The sequence below is a fragment of the Ceratotherium simum genome, chromosome 16 (genome assembly GCF_057802395.1).
Source record: "Ceratotherium simum simum isolate JZ-2026a chromosome 16, ASM5780239v1, whole genome shotgun sequence".
NCBI classification, from domain to species: Eukaryota; Metazoa; Chordata; class Mammalia; order Perissodactyla; family Rhinocerotidae; genus Ceratotherium; species Ceratotherium simum.
In genome coordinates this window covers 61,345,238-61,352,251 of record NC_141915.1, presented here as the reverse complement: position 1 = coordinate 61,352,251, position 7,014 = coordinate 61,345,238, and the positions used below count along the sequence as shown (strand labels likewise).

Sequence of the window (7,014 nt, the reverse complement as noted above, 5' to 3'; positions counted from 1 at the left end):
CCTTCCACTGCCTCCAGCCTGTCAACAGTTAGGAGGTGGGGGAGAGGGTGGTGTCAGAGCACTACAGCTCAGTCTGTCAAAGCATCCATCTTCCCACCTACAGATGAAGGAGGAGGGGGAGGGGAGGAGAGACAAAGGGGACAAGGAGCAACAAAACCGCCTGACTCCACTTTTCCGGTGTTTCCATCATCTTTTGGGAACTAACGTCTCTTGTGGAAAAGACTTTTCCAACGACTGGAGTTTCCTCCACCTCACTTCTGTTTTTCTCTTCTTCTGTTAAATTCAGGTAAGGTAGGGCCGGCCCCGTGGCTTAGCAGTTAAGTGCACGCGCTCCGCTGCTGGCGGCCTGGGTTCGGATCCCGGACGCGCACCGACACACCGCTTCTCCGGCCATACTGAGGCCGCGTCCCACATACAGCAACTAGAAGGATGTGCAACTATGACATACAACTATCTACTGGGGCTTTGCGGGGGGGGAAATAAATAAATAAAATCTTTAAAAAAAAAAAATTTCAGGTAAGGTGGGGAAAATACCCAAGAACTGGTGATGGGGATTGTTTCTCCTGGGGTGGGGTCAGGGACGGGTCTGGTTGGAAGGTGTACTGTTCCAAGAAAACCCTTCCTCTGTACTGTGTGAATTTACATGGTAGTGCATGGGTTCCTTTAAAAAAACAACTATTGGAGCCGGCCGGTGGCGTACTGGTTAAGTTCACGTGCTCCGCTTTGGCGGCCTGGGGTTCACAGGTTTGGATTCCAGGCGTGGACCTACGCACCACTCATCAAGCCGTGCTGTGGTGGCGTGCCACATAAAATAGAGGAAGATGGGCATGGATGTTAGCCCAGGGCCAATCTTCCTCAGCAAAAAAGAGGAGAATTGGCAACAGATGTTAGCTCAGGGTTAATTTTCCTCGCACACATAACAAACAACTATTTATAAATAGATAGATTAACTAATTCCAGTAACATGGCAGCAGGAAAGGGAAGATGTCCCAGGTCAGCTGTGAAGGCCAGCTCCCTTCCCAGGCCACCCAGCCCTGACCTGCTGTGGCCCTCTGATTCAAGATTCATTGTGTCAATGATTCAATGTGTCAAGATTCGACCCTCATCCCCAGCTGCCCCAAAGGCCACCAGCCTCACTCGAAGGTCCAAAATTCCATGACGGGCTGGTTCAAAGGGCTGGAGCACTTCTTTTTTTTTTTTAAGTTTTTTTTTGTGAGGAAGATCAGCCCTGAGCTAACATCCGTGCTAATCCTCCTCTTTTTGCTGAGGAAGACTGGCTCTGAGCTAACATCTATTGCCAATCCTCCTCCTTTTACTCCCCAAAGCCCAAATAGATAGTTGCATGTCATAGTTGCACATCCTTCTAGTTGCTGTATGTGGGACGCGGCCTCAGCATGGCCGGAGAAGCGGTGTGTCGGTGCGCGCCTGGGCTCCGAACCCTGGCCGCCAGTAGCGGAGTGTGCACACTTAACCGCTAAGCCACAGGGCCGGCCCTGGAGCACTTCTGAAGGGTGTGTACATTACAGAGCTGTGCTCATGTCCCCTCACGTCCCCACGCCTGTCACATCAGTGTGGCTCTCAGACCACTGGTGCTGTTCACAGGAAGCCTGCATCGCTCGCTTGATATATTCCCTTAATCGAATCCTCTTTTCAAAGTTAAATATACTTATCTTCCTTCTAAACAAAATAGTTAATGAATACTGTATTTAATGTTTTTATATGACAGCATAAACTATCACATATGTTAAGATCCCATTTTAATGAATAGTTTTCTTCCTGTGTCACCAGCACCAGCACTGATTATGGCAGACAAGGGGATTTTTATCTGTTTTGCTCTCTTCTTTCTACTTTTCTGTATTGCTTGAGATGTTTTTCTGTAAACAGATTTTTTTGTTTTTGTGAGAAAGATTGGCCCTGAGTTAACATCTGTGCCCACCTTCCTCTACTTTGTACGGGGGATGCTGCCACAGCACGACTTGATGCATGGTGTGTAGGCCTGTGCCCAGGATCTGAAGTCACGAACCCTGGGCCGCTGAAGTGGAGCATACGAACTTAACCACTATGCCACCCGGCTGGCCCCAGGTTTTTTTTTTTTTTAATTCAAAAAATATGGAAGACTTCACAAATTTGTGAGTCGTCCTTGCTCAGGGCCATGCGAACCTTCTCTGTGTCTTCCCAGTATTAGCATATGTGCTGCTGAAGAGAGCAGCAAACAGCTTGACTGAGACAGAATTCACTAAGATAAACACAGCTGGACATGAATGTGCTAAGGACAGATTTTAGTCAGGAATATGCTACTGCAATGGAGAAAGTTCCAGTGTGAACGGAACTCAATTTTGATTAGTGCAGAGGTGACCCGGTGGTCTAAAGGGAGGATGAAGAACAAGGAGGAGATGGCTCAGTAGAGTCAGCGAGCCAACAACTACAAAAAGCGGGAAGGGGCTGGTCCACGTGACACCCACCTGGGTTATTTTTTGTTTTTTTGGTGAGGAAGATTGTCCCTGAGCTGGCAACTGTGCCAATCCTCCTCTACTTTGTATGTGGGTTGCCGCCACAGCATGGCTTGATGAGCGGTGTGTAGGTCCACACCCGGGATCTGAACCCATGAACCCGGGGCTGCTGAAGTGGAGTGAGTGAACTTAATCACTACGCCACTGGGCTGGCCTCCTACTTGGGTTATTAACTGGCACTTATCAAAGTTCGGCTCCTGCCCTCGCACAGAGGCTGGGAGATGGCCCTGTCCTCAGGTGTGAGGACAGTGAATTCTTCTGGCAGCCTTGAGCTTTCTCAGGCAGGTACTTTAAGGGGGGCTGGGGTCGTCCTGGGGATATGGCCTTGAGCTGTTAGAAACCATGTTAGTGTTTGTTCAGGTCTTTTATTTTTTGGTAAGGAAGATTGGCCCTGAGCTAACACCTGTTGCCAATCTTCCTCTATTTTGTACATGGGATGCCACCACAGCATGGCCTGATAAGTGGTGCATAGGTCCGTGCCTGGGATCCAAACCTGTGAACCCCGGGCCGCCAAAGCGGAGCATGCAAACTTAACCACTATGCCACCAGGCCCCCCCCCAATCTTCCTCTATTTTGTATGTAGGTCACTGCCACAGCATTGCTGCCGACAAGTGGTGTAGGTCCACGCCCGAGAACCAAATCTGGGCCACCAAAGCAGAGCGTGCCGAACTCAACTACTAGGCCACGGGGCTGGTCTCTGTTCAGGTTTTTATAGGCCTAATCAAGAAGCAGGCTCAGAGGAGCCTGGCTAGTGTTTGGGCAAGGAGAGAAAATCATTGTCACCACATACCCCACATACCATACAATCCACCCATTTAAAGTATACAATTCAGTTGCCAGCCCAGTGGCATAGTGGTCAAGTTTGCGCACTCCACTTCAGCAGCCTGGGGCTCGCAAGTTTGGATCCCACGTGCAGACCTACACACCGCTCATCAGTCCATGCTGTGGCGGCGTCCCACATACAAAATAGAGGGAGACGGGCACAGATGTTAGCTCAGTGACAATCTTCCTCATCAAAAAAATGAATAAAGTGTACAATTCATTGGTTTTTAGTATATTCGTAGAGCTGTGCAACCATCACAATAACAGATTTTGGAACATTTTCATCACCCCCAAAAAAACCCCATTCCTGTTAGCAGTCACTCCCCACTTTCCCATCCCCCCAGCCCCTGGCCACCACTGATCTACATTCCATCTCTATGGATTTGCCTGTTCTGGATCTTTCATATAAATGGAATCATGCACTATGTGGGCTTTCATGTCCCGTTTTTTTGCTCAGCATAATGTTTTCAAGGTTCATCTATGCTGTAGCATGCATCACTATTTCACTCTTTTTTATGGCCAAATAATATTGTGTTGTACAACTATACCACATTTTATTTATCCATTCACCAGGTGAGGGATATTTGGGTTGTTTCTACTTTTTGGTTATTATGAGTTATGCTGCTATGAACATTTGTGTGCAGGTTTCTGTGTGGACGTATGTTTCTTAGCCCCTGTAGCAATTGGCCCAAATGTGATCAATAACTGCCAGCTTCCCTAATTTCTGTCTTCGCTTGCAGCTCAGAGCCGACCAGAGAAAGCCAGACATGCTCCCTAACCGGTCACACAGGTCACCCACTTCTAGTCAGCCGCCCGCAGCTTCCCCACGCCAACAGCCTCCACTCTGGGCACACCTGAGCCCCCCTTTCTTCACTGTGCAGCTGTCCCCCTCCTCCACATCTCTTTGAGTCTCTGCCAAAATGCAAGTGACAGTGGCTGCCTCCCTGCTCGAGCAAGCTGAGTACACAGCCTCTGCTTGTTCTCATTTGGGCGGTTTTTGTTCCTTTCTACAAGTTTTGTAGTTTTAGCTCTGACATTTAGGTTTATAATTCATTTCCAGTTAACTTTTGGCTACGTGTGTGGTGAGGGTCCAGCTTCACTCTTTGCATGTGGATGTCCAGTTGTCCAGCAGACTATCCTTTCCTCATTGAATGGTCTTGGCACCCTGGTTGACATTTCTTGACAACAAATACAGATTGTGTAACTTTTCGTGAACTATTGAGTCTTAAGAAAAAACAGCTGAGATTGACTCATCAGATGCCGGTGCTGCTCTCCCACCAAAGTGTGAAATTAATCAGCTTGACTCTTTGGGGCCAGGTGACCTGCAGGTGGGGCAGTGGAACCGCAGGACTGAGGCTGGGGCCAGCCCACCACTTTGCTCACACTCCCAGGCTGGTTTTGACCCCACACAGATGAGGAATGGGGGGTCCCTGAAACGAAAACTCCCTGGGAGACGGCCAGCGTTCACGCTGGCCCCCAGACGTTTCCGCCGCCAAGTCCCAGGAAGCCACAGACTCTCTGGAGGGTGGATGGGCAGGAGCTTTGCCTAGTGTCCCTCCCAGTCCGCCCTCTGCACCCTGCCCTGCAGTGGTCCCCTGCCAGGCCTGTCCCTGCCAAACCAGATGGGGCACTTTTCCCCCTCCAGCCCTGGTCCAGGGAGGCGCTGCAGAAACGGGCCTGGAGGGAAGGAGGCATGCCCTGGGCACATTACAAGGCGGGTGAGACCATGCCGTGCTCCAAGTCAAAGCAGCTGCCAGGAGAGAGAACATGGCCCGAGTGGCCAAAGTTTCTGGAATTTGCTGGCTTTTTAACTCGCCAGGGGTCCGAGGGAAGCAGCAGCCTCCCCCATGACTATATTCACTCACCTCACCCCAACTACCTTGGGGTGGGGCTGTTTCCAACCCAGGCATTCGGGGCTCTGTGCAGGCCCTAAACCTCCCAGAATCAGGCCTGTGTGTGCACACTCTGCCCAGAGGGTTCTTCGGACGCACCGAGCCAGGCCAGTCCCTGGCGCGTCAGAGCTGCAGACAGGCTCTTGATGCGCCTCCACAGCACCCCTGTACCCCTGCCCTGGATCCTGGAAGTCTGGCTCCTTCTGTGCGTTTCCAGGCCAATGGCTGCTTCCTGCCTGCTGACCTCCAAACTCCGGCCTGAGACTCTGGACACCATGCTTGTTGCCCAGAAACGGGACACAAATCCAGATCTATCTGCCGGTTTTAGGAAATTCAGCAACAGAGCAAGGGGCCAAATCTGATAGGAGAGGCAGCAGGACCAAGGACCTGGCTTATCCTGCAGAGAGAGCATGGGGAGGGAGAGGGGACACCGGCAACCAAGACACTGAGCTGGAGACTTCAGCTGGACTCTGACTCAAGTAAAACCAACTCAACGACATGCAAGTGGTGATCCAGGAAACTTGACTGTAGTAGATTGACCGTTAGGTTTTTCACAAATAATTACTTACTATTGTAGGTATGTTAAAATATTTTTGAAGACTATTTTTAGAGACACGTGCTGAAGTCTTTATCTAAAACATGATATCTGGGATTTGCTTCCAAATAACCCAGCGAAGGCTGTGGAGGACGCTGAGAGCCTGGTGGGTGCTCACTGCCAAAGCTGGGGTGGGCACATGGGTGCCAGCTTGTTTTTTAATAGCTCTATTGAGATATAGTGGTTCTTAGTACATTCACAGAGCTGTGCTACCATCACCACTATCTAAAATCCTATTTTTCACAGGCTCGAAATTCTCCATAATAAAGTCCCCTTGCTCCAGGACTAGGTGTCAGAGGTCGTGATGTCTGAAGGAGCTACCAACAGACCGTCTGTTTGTCCCAAGCCCTGGCTAGGGCAGCAGGAGGCCCAGGCAGCTTTCACCTGTCCTGGGATGTCAAAAGGCCTTAAGGCAGTACCCATATGAGCTCCCACCCCAGCCTCAGTCTATCTGTCTGAGGGTCTGCAGTCCAGAGAACCAAGGTCTCCATAGCCCCTTCTTGGCTTGCTGGACAATGGGCCAGCACCCAAGAGCCCAGGCTCTCACTCAAGGGGTACCTCCCACCGCCAGGAGAGGGGAGCCCCCAGGGAGGTAGGCCAGCTCAGCCCAGAACTCTCAAACCCAGGGGGTCTTGCAAGCACCCAGGCACCTGCTGGGAAGGGGTGACCCTGTGGGGTCCACAGCAACCTTTTTTTTTTTTTTAAAGATTTTATTTATTTTATTTTTTCCCCCCAAAGCCCCAGTGGATAGTTGTGTGTCGTAGCTGCACATCCTTCTAGTTGCTGTATGTGGGACTCGGCCTCAGGATGAACGGAGAAGTGGTGCCTCGATGCGCACCCGGGATCCGAACCCGGGCCGCCAGCATCGCAGCGCGCGCACTTAACCACCAAGCCACAGGGCCGGCCCCACAGCAACCTTGATCCAGGAACTCAGCACTGCCCAGCCCCCAGCCTCACCCCTCCCTGCCTCTGCACTGGTTTTGGGCTGCTCCCACCCTAGCACCCTCCAACTCCTCTGCCCGCAGGCCAGCCCAATGTATCCAGCCAGGGCTGCAGCTTCTTTCTCCCTCTGGGCCCTGCCGCCCCCATAAACCAGAGAGCCCTCCTTGGAGCATGCAGAGGGGGTCTCACTGCCCCTGGACAGTGAGGCAGCCTGCAGACCAGTGAGCAGCCTGGATGCAGGGACCAGACAAGG

The 7,014-nt window shown here is 51.3% G+C and overlaps 1 non-coding gene across 1 annotated transcript; it reads right to left on the bottom strand.

Annotated features, from left to right (window-relative positions):
* Positions 1–2,103: 2,103 nt before the first annotated feature.
* LOC147915088 (U6 spliceosomal RNA) lies at positions 2,104–2,209 on the bottom strand. The gene has a single exon (XR_015554837.1). It is a non-coding gene; the product is annotated as a U6 spliceosomal RNA (small nuclear RNA).
* Positions 2,210–7,014: the final 4,805 nt, after the last annotated feature.